At 44.4% G+C, this 24,321-nt stretch overlaps 1 protein-coding gene across 5 annotated transcripts in view; it reads right to left on the bottom strand.

Annotated features, from left to right (window-relative positions):
* The window catches only part of SYTL3 (synaptotagmin like 3), a 250,595-nt gene that overhangs the window by 140,601 nt on the left and 85,673 nt on the right, over positions 1-24,321 (bottom strand). The window contains exon 3 of one of the 5 annotated variants that reach the window (XM_073671356.1): positions 15,292-15,355. The exons of 1 other annotated variant lie outside the window; for it this stretch is intronic. The gene's annotated coding sequence lies outside the window, so the exon portion shown is untranslated. 3 more of the 5 variants (XM_073671357.1, XM_073671360.1, XM_073671359.1) reach the window with 3 other exon arrangements.

Here is a 24,321-nt window from a genome sequence, read left to right as displayed (position 1 = left end):
GTATGCCGCTGCTGAGTTGCCGGCTTTTCGTGTTTCACTGTGAGCACAGTTCCCATCGATTTGGGCAATCACTGTAATGCCACAACCACCATGGCTGTGGCATTACAGTGAGTGGCAGACAATCCCTGCATGATTGGTGCTCTAAATAGCGCCAGACATGCAGGACACGCTTTTGGTGCACGAACAGTTATCGAACATAACCTCGAACAGCCGAATTTTTTGCAAATCGTTCGGGTTCGTCGAACAACTCGAACACCGCCCAAAACAGCTCGAATTTGAGATTGGCGAACAGTTCTAGTCGAACACCGCTCATCTCTAGTCGGCATATCCCAATATGGGTGGTTTTACAAGGTAATCCACTAGTTCTTCCAATATCTCTTGGTAACCTGATGTCCAGAAAATGGGTTGCTGGTATAAAACTGCATTGCTTCCTTTAGGCCCGGTCCTGCCTGTGTTCTTCTTTTTCTCCATGGAGAATCTGTCATCCCCCCCAAAAGGAGGTATAATGTGTAACATACCTGGCGGCGTCCTTGCATAGTGGTCCATCTGCCACTGTGCAAGAGCGTGCACTTGATCTCCAATCCAGAATGTCTCTCTGGCTTCCCTCCATGCTGTCTGTTTGCCTCTGTTTCTGCTGCTTAAGGGCGGCGCCCGATCACTTCCTGCTTTTTGTACCTGCTGCAGGCACACCCCTTGTGCGTCCTCAGCCTATTGCTGTCTGTCACCTGGTATTTAAACCAGCTGCTCCAATTAACCCATGCCTGAGCATCTTGCCCTGTCAGTTGGCTTCTTGTCTCTGACATGCCAGGTCCTGTGTATGTTACCTGTCTTGCAGTATCTGTTCCCATGTCTGTACTGTGTCCTACCTGTGTACTCTAACCTGCAGTCTGTACACGCTCTCTAGCCTGTTGTCTTCTGCCTATCCTGGAGGCTGTATTTCCAGGCCAGTGTGAACACGCTCCTAGCCTGTTCTTTCCGCCTTCTAGGGGCCGCATACCTAGACCTGTTCCTGTATCTTGCCTGTTCTTGTCTGTATACTCTCCTAGCCTGTTACCTGTTTTTCTCCATGTCCGTACCTTCCCTTTTCTTGCAGAATCTGATCCCGTACCTATCTCCTACTCATTGTCTCTGTACTCCCGTTTGTGAGTTTAGAGTCCACTCGCTACTTCATTGCAAGTATCCTGTGTGTACCTGGTTCTGCCTTTCCCTTCCAGTCTGTTCCGTGTGAACAGAGCCCATTTCCCTCCACTCTGCCTTGCTTGCCGCTTCGGCGGTTCTTGCCTGCTCAGCCTTGTTCACCGTGTCTGTGGTTTCGCTTTGCTCAGCCCTGTCCACCGCGTCTGCGGTTTCGCTTTGCTCAGCCCTGTCCACCGTGTCTGCGGTTTCGCTTTGCTCAGCCCTGTCCACCGCGTCTGCGGTTTCGCTTTGCTCAGCCCTGTCCACCGCGTCTGCGGTTTCGCTTTGCTCAACACTGTCCACCGCGTCTGCGGTTTCGCTTTGCTCAGCCCTGTCCACCGCGTCTGCGGTTTCGCTTTGCTCAGCCCTGTCCAGCGCGTCTGCGGTTTCGCTTTGCTCAGCCCTGTCCACCGCGTCTGCGGTTTTGCTTTGCTCAGCCCTGTCCACCGCGTCTGCGGTTTCGCTTTGCTCAGCTTTGTCTACCGCGTCTGCGGTTTTGCTCTGCTCAGCCTTGTCTACCGCGTCTGCGGTTTTGCTCTGCTCAGCCTTGTCTACCGCGTCTGCGGTTCTGCTCTGCTCTGCCTTGTCTGTATACTCTCCTAGCCTGTTACCTGTTTTTCTCCATGTCCGTACCTTCCCTTTTCTTGCAGAATCTGATCCCGTACCTATCTCCTACTCGTTGTCTCTGTACTCCCGTTTGTGAGTTTAGAGTCCACTCGCTACTTCATTGCAAGTATCCTGTGTGTACCTGGTTCTGCCTTTCCCTTCCAGTCTTTTCCGTGTGAACAGAGCCCTGTCCCCTCCGCTCTGCCTTGCTTGCCGCTTCGGCGGTTCTTGCCTGCTCAGCCCTGTCCACCGCGTCTGCGGTTTCGCTTTGCTCAGCCCTGTCCACCGCGTCTGTGGCTTCGCTTTGCTCAGCCCTGTCCACCGCGTCTGCGGTTTCGCTTTGCTCAGCCCTGTCCACCGCGTCTGCGGTTTCGTTTTGCTCAGCCCTGTCCACCGCGTCTGCGGTTTTGCTTTGCTCAGCCCTGTCGACCGTGTCTGCGGTTTCCCTTTGCTCAGCCCTGTCCACCGCGTCTGCGGTTACGCTTTGCTCAGCCCTGTCCACCGCGTCTGCGGTTTCGCTTTGCTCAGCCCTGTCCACCGCGTCTGCGGTTTCGCTTTGCTCAGCACTGTCCACCGCGTCTGCGGCTTCGCTTTGCTCAGCCCTGTCCACCGCGTCTGCGGTTTCGCTTTGCTCAGCCCTGTCCACCGCGTCTGCGGTTTCGCTTTGCTCAGCCCTGTCCACGCATCTGCGGTTTCGCTTTGCTCAGCCCTGTCCACCGCGTCTGCGGTTTCGCTTTGCTCAGCCCTGTCCACCGCGTCTGCGGTTACGCTTTGCTCAGCCCTGTCCACAGCGTCTGCGGTTTCGCTTTGCTCAGCCCTGTCCACCGCGTCTGCGGTTTCGCTTTGCTCAGCCCTGTCCACCGCATCTGCGGTTTCGCTTTGCTCAACCCTGTCCACCGCGTCTGCGGTTTCGCTTTGCTCAGCCCTGTCCACCGCATCTGCGGTTTCGCTTTGCTCAGCCCTGTCCACCGCGTCTGTGGTTTCGCTTTGCTCAGCCCTGTCCACCGCGTCTGCGGTTTCGCTTTGCTCAGCCCTGTCCATCGCGTCTGCGGTTTCGCTTTGCTCAGCCCTGTCCACCGCGTCTGCGGTTTCGCTTTGCTCAGCCCTGTCCACCGCGTCTGCGGTTTCGCTTTGCTCAGCCCTGTCCACCGCGTCTGCGGTTTCGCTTTGCTCAGCCCTGTCCACCGCGTCTGCGGTTTCGCTTTGCTCAGCCCTGTGCACCGCGTCTGCGGTTTCGCTTTGCTCAGCCCTGTGCACCGCGTCTGCAGTTTCGCTTTGCTCAGCCCTGTCCACCGCGTCTGCGGTTTCGCTTTGCTCAGCCCTGTCCACCGCGTCTGCGGTTTCGCTTTGCTCAGCCCTGTCCACCGCGTCTGCGGTTTCGCTTTGCTCAGCCCTGTCCCAGCGTCTGCGGTTTCGCTTTGCTCAGCCCTGTCCACCGTGTCTGCGGTTTCGCTTTGCTCAGCCCTGTCCACCGCGTCTACGGTTTCGCTTTGCTCAGCTTTGTCTACCGCATCTGCGGTTTTGCTCTGCTCAGCCTTGTCTACCACGTCTGCGGTTTTGCTCTGCTCAGCCTTGTCTACCGCGTCTGCGGTTCTGCTCTGCTCTGCCTTGTCTACCGCGTCTGCGGTTCTGCTCTGCTCGGCCTTGACTACCGCACCTGCGGTCTCGCTTTACTCTGTTTGTTTACCGCATCTGCGGCTCCGAATTTGTCTCTCAGTCTGTACTGGACCCTACCCAGCCTGCGCTCTAGTCTGCCTGTTCCTGTATTCCCCGATGTGGGTCAACAGCCGTGTCCGGAGTCTGACCTGGAGTAGACCCTGGTCCCTCTGCTCGGTTCCTCCCTGGTGCACTGGCGTCGTATGCCGTCGTGCGACCTTGGTCGGATCGGGCAGATACTTAGTTACACCCCTCCAGGCACTCTCCGGTTCATGGCACAGTGGAACCACTAAACACGCACACGCTAGTCAGTCCTGGCGTGTGCATTACATAATGGAGCGGCAATCCGGGAGAAGTTTTGGATGTAAGTACGATAGTAGGAGAGGAAACCTAAGATCTTCCTCAACTCTCCCACAATAGATGGCCGCTTGTCTTTTAAGACCATTACTGGAGCGATTTCCGCTGAGTCCATGGTATATCCTTCTCCAGATAAGATTTTCCCCAGGAATCAGACTTGTCTCTTGAACAGTTCACACTCCTTTGGAGTTAGCTTATCTCCGTGTTGCTGATACCACTGCAGTACAGTCCTCACATGTTCAACATGCTCAGTGAAGGTTTTGCTGTGTACCACATTGTCATCCAGGTAGGGCTGACAGTTATCATCCCTTAATCCTTCTAAATATGCCTCTATGCTCCTCTGGAATTCTGTTGGGGCTTAACTGAGCCCAAACGGTATACGGATCCACGGTGTGATGAATGCTGTCAAGGGTCTACTGGATTCTGCGACAAAATCTTGGTGGCATTCCTTACACTGATCGAGAACAGAGAACCAGGTACTTCCTGACAAACTATCCAGCAAATCTTGAATATTTGGTATCGGGTGCCGATCAGGTATTGACTTCCTATTTAGTTCCCGGTAATCACAACAGAGCCTCAACGTGCCATTCTTCTTCCTTACACAGACAATAAGAGAGGAATAAGAAGACTTCAACTTTTGGACCCAACCTCAGTTAATTAGATCATACAGATATTCTTTTACTTCGCAGTGCAATGGTTTTGGAACAGGCATATAACTGCTTGTCACTGGAGACGTGTCTTTCAAGTTGATCTTCAAGAGCAACGACGAGATGCAGCCTATATCAGAGTCATCCTTGGAGAACACATGACACTCTTCTCTCAACATCTGTTTTGCTAGCGCTAGATCTTCAGCACACAAGTGTTCAAGGGGTACTGGGGGATCCCAGGATACTGAGGTTGGTCATGCAATTCCCTCCCCTTGGCAGCCCTCGTTCCTTGGTGGGGAGACCGAATTCACGGTAGACACCTGGGCTGGTCTCACACTGGCTGGATACACCATTTTACCGGTTTCAATGTGGCCTAATACCCTCATTGGATTCAGTCTAATCTCACGCTTTGTTGTATTCATCACCGGTACTGTCACTCGAGCAAAACCACCAGTAGGAATCGTATGTACAGTCTCACCTTGGATTAGGCCTTCTGGAAGTTCTGAGGAATCTTTTGACACAAACAGTCTCCTCTGGAGTTTTCTTACCGGTTCCACCAAGACGCCACACCTCAATCCCACCATTCGATTTGCAAGGATAATGGTTGGGTGCAGGCCTACCTTGACTTCTTTAATGTCCATTGCATTCTGTGCTTTCTTTATCCTACGATTCACATTTTCTGCCGCAGTGTTGGGTATGGCGAGAGATGTGGCGATCGCATCCACCACAAGCGTCCCTGACTTGTGTTTTGTGATGACCTTACTGATTATGTTGTAACCCAGTATAGGTTCCTTTGCCACATTCTGATCTCTGGTCACAAGAAAGGGTACCAATAACTTGATGACGTTGCTGTTCTTTGTGGCCCTGAGTTGTAAAGTCACTTCCACCCACCCTATAAAAGAGATTTCGGTCTGGTTGACAGCTTTGCCATGGAGTTCCACTGGTCCTAGGAGTTCTTTTAGTGGAAGAAGCCAGGTGTGTGGCAGGTGGCACCTTCTCCATCCTTTTTAGGAGGCTCGTTTGGGCACCTGTGTCCCACAGTACTTTCACCAGGAGTCCATCTAACTTGCATTATATAAAACACCTTTCACTGATAAGGCTGATGAGGCTATATTTACTGACTGAGGAATGCTCTTCCCAGGAGTGCATTGTTTGACTCCCGCACTGGGAATTAAGAAGCTGTTGCCCCTGTCTCTCTTCCAGCTGTTATAAATGGTAACACACTTGGGGATAGTGTTGACACAGCTGTTTTACCCCATATGCCATTCTGGGGGTTGGTGGTGTTTGTATTTGCTTCTGGGGCCTCATCCGTGTCGTGGTTACCAGTCGTCCCACACTGGTAACCTCCTGTCTTTTAACCCAAGGGACCATTGATATTCATTGGCATAATGTCCTTCCTCACCACACCTTAAACAATGAACACATACCACACTCTGATTTGATAAACGGAACGCCTCACAAGTAGGGTATCTTCTGTTTTGGAACCCGCTCCTGGGTCTGAGAGATACAGACTCTGGCCTGGAATGAATCAACTTTTTCACCTCTGTCAACTCTGCTCTCAGTTGCCCTATTACTTCTTCCCAGTCAGCGCCGGCTGTTTTCTCTTTTGTTGGCGATTTAAGTTCCCTCTCGGCAGTGGTGCTGTAGGATCTCCAAGGTGCAAAGCAGTCATCAAAGCAAAAGGTGACTACTTTGAAGAACCTAGAATATAAGACGTATTTTCAGTTGTTTCACACTTTTTTGTTAAGTATATAATTCCACATGTGTTAATTCATAGTTTTGATGCCTTCAGTGTGAATGTACAATTTTCATAGTCATGAAAATACAGAAAAATCTTTAAATGAGAAGGTGTGTCCAAACTTTTGGTCTATACTGTATATTTATTGCTTCCGCACTTAAAAGAACCTTTAATTGAAAACCATGTATCTGAGAGAACGGATGTGGTTCTGAACAGACTTGGTGCGAAAATAGAGCCCAATGTAGAGGCTTTTCTGGCTGCAAATCTGATGTTAGTATTGCTCAGAATTTGGGTTAGTTTTGAATCCAGATTAAGGATTGGTAAATACTTTTTTACAATCTTCACAATGCTATTATATTGTACACTAAATTCTGTGGTAAACGTTATCGAAGCACTGTTAGAAGCAATCAATTTATTTCTACTGGCATTGTGTGGAACTACTGGATCCTTAAAAGACTAACTATAATCATAGTCTAACAAATTGAGTCTATGTTCGGAACTACATTAAATGTTTTATTCAGATGGTTGCTTTTATATCCTCACCTTTGTAATCTATGTAGAACAATATTCAATTCTCTGTCAACATCTGCTTTGTGTAAACAATTCCTTTTCAATCAAATGAGTTCCCCTTTTAGAATATTATTCATCACATGATTGGGATGGCAGGATCCTGCCATGAGGATTGAGTTACAATCAGTGGGTTTACGATAAGGTAAAAACATGATGCTATTGTTCAGATTATCCCCTATCAAGGTGATGTCTAAAAATTTTTTTTTTCTGTATCATATGTAAAGGTGAATTTAAGATTGAAAGGATTATTATTGATATAGAGCACAAAATCCTTGGTGTGATCTACCTGACCTCTGCAAATAAATATAAATTAACAATGAAACGGCCAAACCATTGAATAACGTTCCTATGTACAGTACAGACCAAAAGTTTGGACACACCTTCTCATTTAAAGATTTTTCTGTATTTTCATGACTATGAAAATTGTACATTCACACTGAAGGCATCAAAACTATGAATGTGGAATTATATACTTAACAAAAAAGTGTGAAACAACTGAAAATATGTATTATATTCTAGGTTCTTCAAAGTAGCCACCTTTTGCTTTGATGACTACTTTGCACACTCTTGGCATTCTCTTGATGAGCTTCAAGAGGTAGTCACCGGAAATGGTCTTCCAACAATCTTGAAGGAGTTCCCAGAGATGCTTAGCACTTGTTGGCCCTTTTGCCTTCACTCTGCGGTCCAGCTCACCCCAAACCATCTCGGTTGGGTTCAGGTCTGGTGACTGTGGAGGCCAGGTCATCTGGCGTAGCACCCCATCACTCTCCTTCTTGGTCAAATAGCCCTTACACAGCATGGAGGTGTGTTTGGGGTCATTGTCCTGTTGAAAAATAAATGATGGTCCAACTAAACGCAAACCGGATGGAATAGCATGCTGCTGCAAGATGCTGTGGTAGTCATGCTGCATCAGTATGCCTTCAATTTTGAATAAATCCCCAACAGTGTCACCAGCAAAGCACCCCCACACCATCACACCTCCTCCTTCATGCTTCACGGTGGGAACCAGGCAGGTAGAATCCATCCGTTCATCTTTTCAGCTTCGCACAAAGACACGGTGATTGGAACCAAAGATCTCAAATTTGGACTCATCAGACCAAAGCACAGATTTCCACTGGTCTAATGTCCATTCCTTGTGTTCTTTATCCCAAACAAGTCTCTTCTGCTTGTTGCCTGTCCTTAGCAGTGGTTTCCTAGCAGCTATTTTACCATGAAGGCCTGCTGCACAAAGTCTCCTCTTAACAGTTGTTGTAGAGATGTGTCTGCTGCTAGAACTCTGTGTGGCATTGACCAGGTCTCTAATCTGAGCTGCTGATAACCTGCGATTTCTGAGGCTGGTGACTCGGATAAACTTATCCTCAGAAGCAGAGGTGACTCTTGGTCTTCCTTTCCTGGGGCGGTCCTCATGTGAGCCAGTTTCTTTGTAGCGCTTGATGGTTTTTGCAACTGCACTTGGGGACACTTTCAAAGTTTGCCAAATTTTTCTGACTGACTGACCTTCATTTCTTAAAGTAATGATGGCCACTCATTTTTCTTTACTTAGCTGTTTTTTCATGCCATAATACAAATTCTAACAGTCTATTCAGTAGGACTATCAGCTGTGTATCCACCTGACTTCTGCACAACACAACTGATGGTCCCAAACCCATTTATAAGGCAAGAAATCCCACTTATTAAACCTGTGAAGTGAAAACCATTTCCGGTGACTACCTCTTGAAGCTCATCAAGAGAATGCCAAGAGTGTGCAAAGCAGTCATCAAAGCAAAAGGTGGCTACTTTGAAGAACCTAGAATATAAGACATATTTTCAGTTGTTTCACACTTTTTTGTTAAGTATATAATTCCACATGTGTTAATTCATAGTTTTTATGCCTTCAGTGTGAATGTACAATTTTCAAAGTCATGTAGATACAGAAAAATCTTTAAATGAGAAGGTGTGTCCAAACTTTTGGTCTGTACTGTATGTTATTCTTATTAAATAAGGGGGTATCATCCCATACCCCCATAACAATGTTAGCAAGGAAGGGTGAAAATTTCCCTCCCATGCTAACTCCCTGTTTTTGTACGAAGAAAACATCATTAAAGGAAAAAAAATGTGCTCCAATAGGTATCTCACGGGTAATATAAAAAAAATCCTGTATGGGTACTGAATAGGGGCTATATTTATTAAGAAAGTAGATGAGACTCTCTGTTGCTATTTAATGTGGTAGATAGAGGCCCAAAATGGGACACGTGAGCCAATAGAAAGATGGTGACCATTTTACATTAGAGAAGTTAGATATTACTGCTTTTGTATCCCTGATATACCCTGGAATGTTCACAACAAGTAGTTGCAAATAATGGTCCACACATTCCCCAAGTCTTTTATTAATCGATCCTATGCCAGAAATGATAGGTCTAAGAGGAGGAGAGAATATATTTTTGTGAACTTTTGATAAAGAGTAAAAATATGGCGTGACAGGGTTGACAACATACAAATAATCCATAATTTTTTTGGCAATAGCTCCCATATATAATCCGTCAGAGAGAAGGGATGACATTTCTTTCAAATAAATAGATGTGGGATCAGATGGTAATTTAAGATATACAGTATCATCATGCAAAAGTTCCATGTTATGGGAAAAATGCAAACTGGCATTAAGGAGTACTAATGCACCACCCTTATCCGCTGGACGAATTAGAAGGTCTGTATTATTTTTCAATGTTTCAATATCCATCCTTTCCTGTGTTGAAAGATTATGGATAATGGGTTCCTTTATTTTGTCTAATTTCATGAGATCCTTTTCCATTAATTCTTGGAACAGATCCAAGACCGACAGCCTGGGTTGTACCGGATAGAAATAAGGGTTGGATGTAATGAACGTCGAATTTAATGATTCAGTATGAGTCAGAGATTCAGCATGTAAAGATCTCAGGTTGAAAATGGAAATCAGTTCATCAAATGATACATAAAAAGGTGTAATGTCCTGCTTGGTGGATCCATATGCAGTGTTCCTGTAGTCATCTTCATCCATAAAATGGAATGGATTTTCAAGGTGATGTTTCTTGAAAATTTGTTGACATCTAGAATGGTGCGTAAAACATTGAATTCATTAATAGAAGAGAAGCTCAAACCCCTCGACAATAAAGAGATCTGAGAGGATGTAGCTGGTAAAATTCCAAATTGGACAGTTTAGTGATGATTCTTGAGACGAGGAGAATTTCTTTTTATTTTTGTGTTTCCTTCGGCCCTCCTCCTGCGTTTTTTTGGCTGTGTCTTATAAAAGGTTCTAGTAGTGCTGTTGGAGGGAGTTCATTCATCAATTTCTGTGAAATTGTCAGAGGAATCTTCCCCTGCAAAAGAAGATGATGAGCCACCTAGGGCTAGCAAAGCTCACTCTTCTTTGTGTCCACCTGCTGCGATTTTTATGTTCATGTTTCAAAATAGATTTATTTACATGCCACTTATATATTTGGTTGTTAGAATAATCAGAAGTGTCTCTCTCGAATTTATTTTTCTTAATGGTCGCAATAGATTTCTGCAATTTATCCACATTCAGTAAAATCTTATCCGTACATGCAGCAAAATCAAGAGAATTTACATACGATTTGAGGGAGGTCTGAATATTATTAATCTCCATTTTCAGTTTATTCAATTCCATCTCCTCATATTTGACTTTTAGAATCATGAGTTTAATGGAACAGGCAGATAAAATATCATTCCAATCAGTTTGAAAATCCTCAGAATAAGTATAGGTACAACTTTTCCGCAACCTCAGACCACGTGGAATCATGTTTTTAGAAATGTATGATTTAAATGTAGTAGCGTCCCACCAAATTTTAGTTTCTTTCAGCATTTTTTATTCCAATTGCTTCATTAAAGTGCTAAAATCATCATTGTTCATGTCTAACGTGTCGCTGGATGCAGAGTTAGTTTTATTATGTTCCTGGTCATTAAACATGGAAGAAAAAAAGTCAAGTCTTTTGGCTTCATAGTTCATGTCCATGATGTGAACAGGTGAATGTATAATGTGCTATAATCCTGGTGTAGTATCCAGGAGCAAGATGTAAAGTTCCACAATAGCCAAAATGCAAGAGGAAGGAGGAAAGAAAAGGATAAGTCAGCTCACCGGAAACGTGCACAACAGAAGCGCATGCAGATTCCGCACGGAGTAGTCTGGAACTAGACTAGACTTCACATGGTGAGGAAAAACTGGGCTACCTCCTGGAGGAATGTCCCCATGATGTCCTCATCTTCTCTTTCCCCCAGCTCATCCATGTGTTCATTAATGGCGGTTAAGAGCTGTCTGCGGGTGCGTGCTTTAGAGATCTGTTCTTCTGACATCTTTACATGTCCTGCTACTGCAGATATAACTGTGCTGGCTTCTCAGACACATTGTTCCCGAACACGTCACACTATATAAGGTTGGTATTTTAATTGTTTTTAGTCATCACAATTGTTATTTTAGCTCGTTTTATAAATGGATGATGCAAAGTTTGTGGATATTTCATAGAAATAAGTAAGGTTGTCTTACAAGTGTGCTTCTCAGGCACATTGTCCTCTAACACATATTCTCTCTCTAGCTTCAGATAATCTGCTGAAATGGAGAGGAAAATGTATGATTTGTCAAAACCCCTTCATGTTGATGAAGTGAAGATGCTGTTAGATGATGATGATGATGATGCAGACCCACAAATGTCATAATACAATCTGCCTGACACATGCAATAATGATGTGCAATTCTTGCTCTTTGCACTGCAAACGTGTTTTTTTCTGGTGAAAATGTAAAATCTAATTCTGAATAAATATGTATCTAATACCATTTTAGGTACCTTAAAAGTAATATTTTTCCCCTGAATTTACTTTTTAATAATAGTTATGCATTGAAAACTTGGGGCTGTTTGGTGGGAGTTGTGAAATGTTTGTACTTTTAGAGTTATCACTTTTATGGTAAGTATATCGTACTTTTTTGCACCTGATTATGTGTACTCTCTTTTATTACATCCCAATGAAGGTCACTGATCACTCTGGGCACTGAAATTGAGAAAATTGGATATTATAGGCATTTTTCTAGCCTGCGCTTAATAGGCACATTGTTCCGGAACTCTTTAGTGTAGTAATTGTTCCTGACGGAGAGTTAAGTCCAACACACAGAGTCATTACTCTCTGTACAATGCTTCCAGTACACTTATGATAGTCTGTTCAGCAATCATTTCTCTTCACAGAGCAGGGGAGGACATACCATTGGTGCAACCTGTGCAGTCGCACAGGGGCTCAAGGGTCAAGGGGGCCCATTTTTACCTCCAAAGCATTTGGAAATGTGCATTATAATGAGTTATTGGACTGCAAAGGGCCCATTCATTGTTCTTGCACAGGGGCCCTCTTCTGTCTGTGTCTGTCAGTGTCACAGAGGCACAATGTTTACACAGGATATCTCTATTGCTTTATCCTGCAGTAAGGTGGAGGGGGATTGGTAAGGGGAATGAGTCCTGTGTAGCGATTCTCTCACTCTATTATCTTCATGCACAGATCTGACTCCTAGCTGTCAGTACTGGTTCTCTGATTCCAGCAACAACTTCTCTACAATCTGCTCTTGATAGCTTCACTTGCCTTAGTTTCCCTATGACTTTGCAAGCACACAACAGCTTCCTCCTGCCACTCCCAGAACATAACAACTTCCCAAGAATCCCCTTGGAGCTGTACTAACCACTCCCTTTGTCTGTGGCTGTGTTAACCCCTTTAGTTGCTGGATGCTTTTGAAAACACCAGCGCAACTCCTGTCTGTCAAATGTATCCAGCAGCATGCTCAACAATGCAAAGAAACGGCCTCCACCAGCACTGGAAAGAGCCTAAAAAGGAAAAAATTAGTGATGGGTAGCTCCTGAACGAGCCGGCTCTTTATAGTGAATCATATGAGTCGGCTCCTGGCAGGGAGCCAATTGAAATTTAAACGGCTCTTTGCCAGTTCACGTTCCACAGTCAGTCCCCTCTTGCCCCGCCCCTCCCGGCAGTAGTCACTCTGATCTTATCCAGGAGACTGAGAATGCCTGCTCCTCCTGCTGCCGCACATAGCACTGACTCACAGCCCCGCCCCCCTCCAATCTGTGACAAGCAAGCAGCAGTCAGGCACTTTATTAAAGGAACACTGACATCTGGATTTAGCCTGATTATAGTTATTTACCGCCAGCTTGTAAATCCTCGCTGAGCGAGGGAGAAACAGCGGATGTAAATGTGCGTCCCTTGTTCTCTCCCATTCACTTGAATGGAAGAGAACAAATGATCCAGCGATGCATATGGGCAGGGCAGATAAGGATCTCCTCTGCAAACATACCATCGCTGGATTGAGCATCACTGGATCGCAGGCTCGGGTGCTGCATGGTCCATGCGGTCAGTCAGCGAGCGCTGGCCGACAACATGGTCGCATCCTGTGTGTCTTTTGCTGAATAGGGCTCTGGCACAGGACAACTTCCATGGAAACCCATGTAAACAGTTACATAGGTTTTTATGGAATACCAGCAGGATTGAAGCAGAATTTTTAAAATAAGTATATGGAGAATATACCTATTTTAAAAAGTTCTCTTCAATTAATGGCACTAATGCCCATGTGATCCAACCCCTTTAATGACATTATATTAGTGATGGCAAAAGACATTGGTCCTTGATGGGACACCAAAAAAACAGTCTTTTCCAAAACAGATAATAACAGAAGAAATAAACTGAATCAGTCCATCCAAGCTATGGCACTTAGTTTATCTATCCAATGGGCCCTAAAGACAATTTTAGGCTGCCTTCACACTTTGTGGATTTGCAGCGGAGTTCCCATGCAGATCATCAGCGTGGAAATTCCATGGCATTTACAGAAGCCAACAGTGGCAATGGTTTTTATCCAAAACACATTCTCACTTCGTGGAAAAATTCAGAATGTGACATGAGGTGTGAAATTGGCTTCAGCAGCAGCATGTCAGTATGTGCAGAATATCCGATATGCGAAATTCATTGCAGTCAATGGACGGGTGAATTCCGCAGCAAATTCCTTATCTAAATCCGCCTGGATGCAGATGCCACATTTGACACTGCAGTTTTGCTGCAGACTGTTTGCAGCAGACAGCCCACAGCGAACTCGCTAAGTGTGAAGGTAGCTTTAAAATGTGGCACTGATAATTAGTATCTTGTTGGTATTTTGCATGTTCATTTTGTGTTTGTTAAAGTTTTTACAGCAAATAATATAAAATCTGGTTATTCTGGAAACTATTCTGTTTTATGTCATAAATTGGCACATGTGTAGATTTTTACTAAAAGGTATACAATCATGGGTTAAAACATACCAGAATCTGGCTTCAAATTTAAAGCCAAAGGTAATAGGAAATGAAGAGCCATTTTCGGAGCCAAAAGAGCCGGCTCACCAAAAAATCGCATTTTACCCATCACTAGAAAAAATGCAGCATTTGTCCATCTTCGTGTGATAAAACAAATATTACATGTTTTAGTCGTAGTACTAGTAAATATTTATGTAAAGCACATGTGAGTTATTTCTGTGCAGAATGTAAGAATACCTGAATATAGAAATAAGTCAACCTGTACAACCCTTTCCTTTATTTTCTTTAGAAAACTGAACTTTTGATTTTTATTCTTCATTTATTTTTGACCAACTAAGTTCACATACAGTTAACTAATGTAACTGGCATCCAAATAATACGCTTAGAGTAGCTAAATGTCAAAATTAACAGACTTTAATAGGTCGGGTCATATTGACCCGAACTGTACAAGTGTAGAGTCAATATGAACAGGACAGCAGGGTTAAATGCAGAGGCGTTTGAGTATGCACACTGCAACTCTATTCAAGGTCTATTTGACTAAAGAATATACAGTAATTGTATCACATGTAATTTTTTTTTTTTGCAGTGGCTGTGCTTGATACTGCAGCTCAATGCAGATGAGTCATATTTAGTTGAATGTGACTGAGCTTTAATACCAGCCATAGCTACTAAAAATGTATGGCGATGTGTCTAGTAATCAATAAAGCTGATCCGATGCCTGCTGTAGTGCTGCATCCACTCTAGTTTTCTGAATTGGTCGCTGCTCAGGCCCAGCCTATTGAGCTAGAACAATCAACAACCGCTTATCCCATTTTTTTCCCCATTTTATTTTTACATCTCGATCTTTCAAAACTACAGTGTTGTTTGAAAGTTTTTGAACCCTTCAGAATTTTACATATTTATGCATAAATTTTACCTAGAACTACATCAGATATTCATTCAAGTTCTAAAGCTAGATTAAAGAACCAAATCATACATATGAGTCAAAATTTCAGACTTTGGATTATTTAACTGAATAAAAAAATTACAGTGTCAGATGTCTGGGAGTGGAAAACATATGGGAGCTTTTAGGATCAGCAGTTGAAGATGAGTAGAGACTGATGTTTTCCGTCAATGAGATTTCAGGTGTAAGGGGGGCGACTTGTTTTATTTAAAGAACAGGGATTTATCAAGGTCTGAACTGAACAACACATACAGTGGGGAAAATAAGTATTTGATACACTGCAGATTTTGCAAATTTTCCCACCTACAAAGAATGGAGAGGTCTGTAATTTTTATCGCAGGTACACTTCAACTGTGAAAGGCAGAATCTAAAAAGAAAAAAACAGAAAATCGCATTGTAAGATTTTTAAATAATTAAATTGCATTTTATTGCATGAAATAAGTATTTGATCTTACCAACCAGCAAGAATTCTGGCTCTCACAAACCTATTAGTTTTCTTTAAGAAGCCCTCCTACTCTGCACTCATTACCTTGTAATAATTGCACTTGTTTGAACTTGTTACCTATATAAAAGACACCTGTCCACACACTCAATCAATCACACTCCAACTTCTCCACCATGGCCAAGACCAAAGAGCTGTCTAAGGACACCAGGGACAAAATTGTAGACTTGCACAAGGCTGGGATGGGCTACAGGACAATAGGCAAGCAGCTTGGTGAGAAGGCAACAACTGTTGGCGCAATTATTAGAAACTGGAAGAAACACAAGATGACTGTCAAGCTTCCTTGGTCTGGGGCTCCATGCAAGATCTCGCCTTGTGGGGTAAGCATGATTCTGAGAACAGTCAGGAATCAGCCCAGAACTACATGGTAGAACCTGGTCAATGAACTGAACAGAGCTGGGATCACAGTCTCAAACATTATCGTTAGTAACACACTACGCCGTCATGGATGAAAATCCATGAAAATCCTGCGGGGCACGCAAGGTTCTCCGGCTCACGCCAGCACATGTCCAGGCCTGTTTGAAGTTCCCCAATGACCATCTGGATGATCCAGAGTAGGCATGGGAGAAGGTCATGTGGTCAGATGAGACCAAAATAGAACTTTTTGGTATCAACTCCACTAGCCGTGTTTGGAGGAAGAAGAAGAATGAGTACAACCCCAAGACCACCGTCCCAACCATGAAGCATGGTGGTGAAGTCACCATACTTTGGGGGTGCTTTTCTGCAAAGGGGACAGGACAACTGCACCATATTGAAGGGAAGATAGATGGGTTCATGTATCGCGAGATTTTGGCCAACAACCTCCTTCCCTCAGTAAGAGCATTGAAGATGGGTCGTGGCTGGGTCATCTAGCATGTCAAATGACAATTATTACCCTCTCCGGAAGTGTTTAACCAAATATTACTCCAAGGCAAGGCATATAATAGTCCATGAGGTCATAAAGGAACCCAAGGTAATCTTTAAACAACTAAAGGCCTCTCTCACATTAGCTAATGTTAATGTTCACGAGTCCACTATCAGAAGGACACTGAACAACAATGGAGATATGCAAGATGTCACTGCTCTTGAAAAAATATCATTGTTGCCTGCATGCAGTTTGCTAAAGATCACCTGCAAAAGCAAGAATACTATCAGAACAATATTTTTGTGGCCAGAATAGAGCAAAGTAGAGCATTTTGGTTTAAGTGAGAACTGTTATGTTTGGCAAAAGAAAAACATTATGTTACAGCATAAAAACTTCATACCATTTGTAAAACACATTGATTTCATGGTTTGGGCCTGTTTTACCGCATCTGGGCCAGGACAGTTTGCCATCACTGATGGAACAATGAGTTCTGAATTTTATCAGCAAATTCTAAAGGAAAATGTCAGGACATCTGTCAATGAGCTGAGTCTCAAGAGAACGTGGGTCATGCAGCAAGACAATGACCCAAAACACACGGGTTGTTCTACAAAAGAATGGTTAAAGAAGAATAAAGTTACAGTTTTGGAAGGGCCAAATCCTGACTAGAGATGAGCGTTGTTCTACTCGAACTGTTCGCCAATCTCAAATTCGAGCTGTTTTGGGCGGTGTTCGAGCCGTTCGGCGAACACGAACAATTTGAGAAAAATTCGGCTGTTCGAGGTTATGTTCGATAACTGTTCGTGCACCAAAATCATAACTGGATTTTTTCTCAGTAATGATGAAAATTAATGTTAATGCGCAGTTTGAGTATACAGCGGGGTGGGGGGAGGGGCAGGGGATGGATCTCTGCAGGAACAATGAAGATCTCCATTTTTTTTTTCTCTTTCCCGCATTTACAGTGGGGAGGTGCAATCTGTCAGCCTATCAGCAGCGCACACACGGAGCGAAGTGCTTTTTTTCACACAAGCAAGGGCATGTGTCATTGGCAGTGTATGTCACATGTCCTTGCCCTATAAGACCAAGCCATTTTCCCCGTCGCCACCATTTTCTCACTGCTGCAGCTGCGTGTTAGACGGCACCGCTGTTGCTGTGTGCGCTATACCTTGTTAATTTCAAGCCAATTTTCGCACAAATCTACAGATAGCTTGGGAGTAGGGAATAGTTGTGATTGCAGTCCTTTTAAGGACTAGGTTATAGCATTTCCTACGACTTTTATCAGGCAGGTCTGTGCTCTTAAATAGATAGATTGTGGGAGTAAAGACTAATTGTAATTGGAGTCCTTTTCAGGACTAGGTTACATCAGTTCCTATCAGTTTTTGCCAGGCAGGTCTGTGCCAGTGCTGTGCAAGTTTTTTTCACAGCATTTGGCTGAATCTAGCAAAGCTAATCCTTTTTGGCCTATTGCAGAGTGTGTTAGTCAGTGGAGTAGCCTACCTGTGTTGCAAGATATACCACCTGTGTATAGAATACCAATTTTTTTACTGCACCTAGTGAAGTAAAATCTTTTGGGCATAGCATCATTCTATTAGTCCATCTATACTGACCTCCATCAGGTTGCAAATTAAATATAATTTTTTTCTGCATCTAGCTCTGAAAAAATATTGGGCTTCTAGCTGTGTGTGGGACTTGTTGTATTAGTCCATCTATACTGACCTCCATCAGGTTGCAAACTGAATATATTTTTTCTGCATCTACCTCTGAAAAAATATTTGGCTTCTAGCTGTGTGTGGGACTTGTTCTATTAATCCATCTATACAGACCTCCATCAGGTTGCAAACTGAATATATTTTTTTCTGCATCTACCTCTGAAAAAATATTTGGGCTTCTAGCTGTGTGTGGGACTTGTTGTATTAGTCCATCTATACTGACCTCCATCAGGTTGCAAACTGAATATATTTTTTTCTGCATCTACCTCTGAAAAAATATTGGGCTTCTAGCTATGTGTGGGACTTGTTCTATTAATCCAACTATACAGACCTCCATCAGGTTGCAAACTGAATATATTTTTTTCTGCATCTACCTCTGAAAAAATATTGGGCTTCTAGCTGTGTGTGGGACTTGTTGTATTAGTCCATCTATACTGACCTCCATCAGGTTGCAAACTGAATATATTTTTTTCTGCATCTACCTCTGAAAAAATATTGGGCTTCTAGCTGTGTGTGGGACTTGTTCTATTAATCCATCTATACAGACCTCCATCAGGTTGCAAACTGAATATATTTTTTTCTGCATCTACCTCTGAAAAAATATGTGGCCTTCTAGCAGTGTGTGGGACTTTCTCTATTAGTCCATCTATACTGACCTCCATCAGGTTGCAAACTGAATATAATTTTTTTCTGCATCTAGCTCTGAAAAAATATTTGGCCTTCTAGCAGTGTGTGGGACTTTCTCTATTAGTCCATCTATACTGACCTCCATCAGGTTGCAAATTAAAAATATTTTTTATCTGCATCTACAGTACCTCTGAAAAAATATTTGGGCTTCTAGCTGTGTGTGGGACTTGTTCTATTAGTCCATCTATACTGACCTCCATCAGATTGCAAATTGAATATAATTTTTATCTGCATCTAGCTCTGAAAAAATATTTGGCCTTCTAGCAGTGTGTGGGACTTTCTCTATTAGTCCATCTATACTGACCTCCATCAGGTTGCAAATTGAATATAATTTTTATCTGCATCTAGCTCTGAAAAAATATTTGGCCTTCTAGCAGTGTGTGGGACTTTCTCTATTAGTCCATCTATACTGACCTCCATCAGGTTGCAAATTAAAAATAATTTTTTTCTGCATCTACCTCTTTAAAAATATTGGGCTTGTAGCTGTGTGTGGGACTTGTTCTATTAATCCATCTATACAGACCTCCATCAGGTTGCAAACTGAATATATTTTTTTCTGCATCTACCTCTGAAAAAATATGTGGCCTTCTAGCAGTGTGTGGGACTTTCTCTATTAGTCCATCTATACTGACCTCCATCAGGTTGCAAACTGAATATAATTTTTTTCTGCATCTAGCTCTGAAAAAATATTTGGCCTTCTAGCAGTGTGTGGGACTTTCTCTATTAGTCCATCTATACTGACCTCCATCAGGTTGCAAATTAAAAATATTTTTTATCTGCATCTACAGTACCTCTGAAAAAATATTTGGGCTTCTAGCTGTGTGTGGGACTTGTTCTATTAGTCCATCTATACTGACCTCCATCAGATTGCAAATTGAATATAATTTTTATCTGCATCTAGCTCTGAAAAAATATTTGGCCTTCTAGCAGTGTGTGGGACTTTCTCTATTAGTCCATCTATACTGACCTCCATCAGGTTGCAAATTGAATATAATTTTTATCTGCATCTAGCTCTGAAAAAATATTTGGCCTTCTAGCAGTGTGTGGGACTTTCTCTATTAGTCCATCTATACTGACCTCCATCAGGTTGCAAATTAAAAATAATTTTTTTCTGCATCTACCTCTTTAAAAATATTGGGCTTGTAGCTGTGTGTGGGACTTGTTCTATTAATCCATCTATACAGACCTCCATCAGGTTGCAAACTGAATAAAAAAATTTTCTGCATCTACCTCTGAAAAAATATTTGGGCTTCTAGCTGTGTGTGGGACTTGTTCTATTAGTCCATCTATACTGACCTCCATCAGGTTGCAAATTGAATATAATTTTTTTCTGCATCTAACCCAGCCAATAGTTTTGGCCTAATACCACAGTTTGGCCACTCAGCTCTGCTCGGTTCCCATCCATTGTTTTTTTGTGCAAACAACTCCAGAGTTGTGAATTAGTTAACCACCAAAATGAGTGGAAAAAGGCCTGCTGCTGGTGGAAAGGGGAATAGGCGTGTTGGGAAGGGGAAAAAAGGTTGTGTCCGTGGGGTAGGTGTTAAAGCAACAGTAACATCTGCAGAATAAAGACCATCTTCCAGCCAAACTAAAATGTCTACTTCTTTTAGCGGACAATGTGATAAGATCCCTTTCTTACAGCCACGCCAATCGCTACAAATTCCAGATGAGGCACAAAAACAGCAGGTGCTTAAACGGATATCAAGTGCTCCTTTAAGTGGGCTCTCCTCCACATCAACTTCAACATCACAAATACTCCAGTCCTCAAAGGTGTCACCCCAATCGCACTTGCTTCCTCACAGCTCCCAAATCTCCAGCTGCCCGTCTGAGTATGAGGTAGAACACATGGTTGAGTCTGCAGAGCTGTTTACTCATACTATAGCCTGGGAATCAGAGGTCGACTCCAGTGCTTCTGTGAATCCAGACGAGGAAATGATCTGCACTGATGCCCAGAATCTTTATGAGTCGGATCCAGGACCAGACGCAGAAGGTTCTGACCATAATGTAGACCCTCATTCCCAAACTGTAACTCCTGTTGGTGGAGACAATGAGGAAGACGATGATAAGACTCAAATACCTGATTGGAGCGACAACTTTAGTTTTTTGTCAGGGCAGGAACAGGTTGGCTCTGAGGACGACGGGTGTGATAACGCACAGGGTGATGATGATGAGGTTGGAGATCCCACTTACTGTCAACCCACAGTCAGCCAAGAGATGAGGTCAGCAGATGAGGTGGAGGAAGATGCTAGTGACGACGAGGTCAGGTTGCGCCTTCCTGGACAGAGACGTAGTACTGGAAGCATGTCAACAACTGCATCCTCAAACACAACTCTGCCTCTCACCACAAGTCGTGGTGGCTCTTCAGGTCGCATGGGTGCTAAGCCTTGCATAGCCTGGGCATTTTTTCAGATCGATAAAGATGACCCAACTCGTGTTATCTGTAACATTTGTCAGCAAAAGCTAAGTAGAGGCCAAAAAATACATAGTTTGAGTACTTCATGCATGAACCGGCACATGGACATGAAGCATAAGTTGCAGTGGGAAGCTCAGTGTGCTACAATGCGGCCTAGCCGGCCGGGCCAACCACCGTCTGCCATATCTTGTGCATCTGCGGCCTCTTCATCCTCTGTGACTGGGGGGACAGCAGTCACACCTGTTTTGGGGCGCAGACCTGCCACCTCTTTACCCGCAACAGCCAGCGTGATTGGCAGGTCATCATTTTCTTTGGAGGTGGTAACACCAGCTGGTGTTGAGCGCTGTCCGACATCGATAGCGCCACCTTTGGATCAAGGCAACCTAACATGTCCGCCTGCATCTTCCTCACAGACCGGCAGTTTGCCGGGGACACCCTTATCAACCCCGTCTAAGCACAATAGCCAGCCCTCGGTCCCTCAGATGTGGACAAGTAAAAGACCATTTCCTCCTAGCCATGAGAAAGCTAAGAGGTTGAATTTCACCATCTGCAAGCTCTTGGCTACAGAAATGCTGCCTTTCCGCCTGGTGGACACAGAGGATTTTCGAGACCTTATATCCGTCGCAGTGCCCCAGTACCAGATGCCCAGTCGGCACTACTTCTCAAAGAAAGGTGTGCCTGCGCTCCACCAGCATGTCGCACACAACATCACCGCTTCTTTGAGAAACTCTGTGTGTGACAGGGTGCATTTCACCACAGACACTTGGACGAGTAGGCATGGACAGGGGCGTTACATGTCGCTGACTGGGCACTGGGTAACTATGGTGACAGCAGGACAAGGGGCTGCTGTCCAAGTCTTGCCGTCCCCACGAGTTGTGCGTCAATCCTCTTTATGTCAAAGTTCCTCCACTGCTTCTGCCTCCTCAACCTCCTCTCGGTCTTCCACCTGCACCCAAAGCCTGTCTGGTCATGCCACAAGCTTTCTAACTGCGCAGAAGGGATCCTGCACACCTCCTTACTATGCTGGCAGTAGGGCTCAACGTCATCAGGCGGTTTTTACATTGAAATGTCTGGGAAATGTGAGTCACACAGCTGAGGAGTTGTGGTCAGCTCTGGAGAACCAATTTCATGAATGGTTGTCTCCACTGGACCTGAAACCAGGGAAGGCCGTGTGCGACAATGCTGCAAACCTGGGTGCGGCCCTTCGCCGGGGCAATGTCACACACGTGCCTTGTATGGCTCACGTGTTGAACCTGGTTGTCCAGCAATTTTTAGCCCACTATCCCAGACTAGATGGCCTTCTGCAGAGGGCACGGTCGCTGTGTGCTCACTTCCGCCGTTCGCATCCCGCAGCTCAGCGACTTACATCTCTACAGAAGTCGTTGGGCCTGCCACTTCACCGGCTAAAATGCGATGTGCCTACCCAGTGGAATTCAACTCTGCACATGTTGCAGCGACTGTGGCAGCACCGACAAGCCCTGGTGCAATACGTTCTGACGTATAGCCTGGGCCAACGAGATCCAGAGGTGGGGCAAATCACGCTGGAGGAGTGGTCTCAGATCAGGGACCTATGCACCCTTCTGCACAGTTTTGAAATGGCGACGAAGATGTTTAGTGCTGACGATGCCATTATCAGCATGACTATTCCGGTGATTTACATGCTGGAGCACATGTTAAACAGAATTCGGAGTCAGGTGGTGGCACAAGAGGAGGTGGAGGAAGTAGAGGAGGAGGAGTTGTATGCGGAAGGGCTAACATCTGCAAGGTCCAGACGGTCGGCAGCACCAAGGCGGCAGGCATGTGAGGGTGGGGGAGATGGTTTTACCAGGGCGCATGGTAGCAGCCAAACTAGTGAGGAAGGTGCAGGAGCCCAGGAAGAAGTGGAGGACGAACTGATGGAAGACTCATCAGATGAAGGAGACCTTGATCACATTTCTGTTGTGCGAGGTTGGGGGGAGAGGACAGAGGAAGGAAGCATGATTGTTACCTCGCCACCAACACAACAGGGACTTGGTGCTCCTGGATGCGCAACACACATGAGTGCCTTCTTGCTGCACTACCTGCAACATGACCCTCGAATTGTGAGAATTAGAAATAATCCTGACTACTGGGTTGCCACACTGTTAGATCCCCGGTACAAAAGTAAATTTGCAGAAATTATTCCTGCCATAGAAAGGGATGCACGCATGCAGGAGTATCAGCAGAGACTGTTGCAGAATCTTACATGTGCTTTTCCACAAAATACCAGTGGTGCACGTAGTGAATCTCACAGTTCCAACTTGCCAACCGTGGGACCGTCAAGTGTTCAGCACTCAAACCGTAACAGAACCACAGTATCTGCTGGTAACATCAATTTTGTGGAATCATTTCACCACTTTTTTAGCCCATCCTTTGCAAGGCCACAGGAGACAAGAAGTCTGACACATAGTCAACGCCTAGAGACGATGGTACAGGAGTATCTCCAAGTAAACATTGAAGCCATGACTGTGTCACTGGACCCTTGTTCTTTTTGGGCTTCCAATCTGGATAAATGGCCGGAGCTAGCCACTTACGCCTTGGAGATCTTGTCATGCCCCGCAGCCAGCGTTCTGTCTGAACGTGTGTTCAGCGCTGCTGGTGGTGTGCTGACAGATAAGCGCACGCGGCTCTCCACTGATAATGTAGACAGACTCACGTTCATAAAGATGAACAAATCATGGATCCGAAACGACTTTTCTACCCCTGTGTCATCCTGGGGAGAGTAAAAGCTTGATGATTGGTTAAAATCACCCTACCAACCGTTTTAAGCTTTCAAATTACTAATCATGTTTATATGTATCTTGGCTGGAAAATAATTTGGGCTTTGTAGCAGTGTGCAGCACTGATTCTATTAGGCCATCTATAATAAGCTCCACCAGATTTAAAATTACTAATCATGTTTATCTGTATCTTGACTGGAAAATAATTTGGGCTTTGTAGCAGTGTGCAACACTGATCCTATTAGGCCATCTATACTAAAGCTTCACCAGATTTAAAATTAATAATAATTTTTAGCTGCATCTAGCCCGGAAAATAATTTTGGGGCTCCGAGATGCGCAAGACACATAAGTGCCTTCTTGCTGCACTACCTGCATGGATGGATATATGTGATTGAGTGATATATACTAGGACATCATCAGCAAATAGAGAGCACTTGTACTCG

Source organism: Phyllobates terribilis, unplaced genomic scaffold (genome assembly GCF_046119375.1).
Source record: "Phyllobates terribilis strain yellow unplaced genomic scaffold, ASM4611937v1 Scaffold_3__8_contigs__length_932513732, whole genome shotgun sequence".
Classification (NCBI taxonomy): Eukaryota; Metazoa; Chordata; class Amphibia; order Anura; family Dendrobatidae; genus Phyllobates; species Phyllobates terribilis.
The sequence above is the reverse complement of the archived record's forward strand: the minus strand, read 5'-3'. Positions and strand labels throughout refer to the sequence as shown.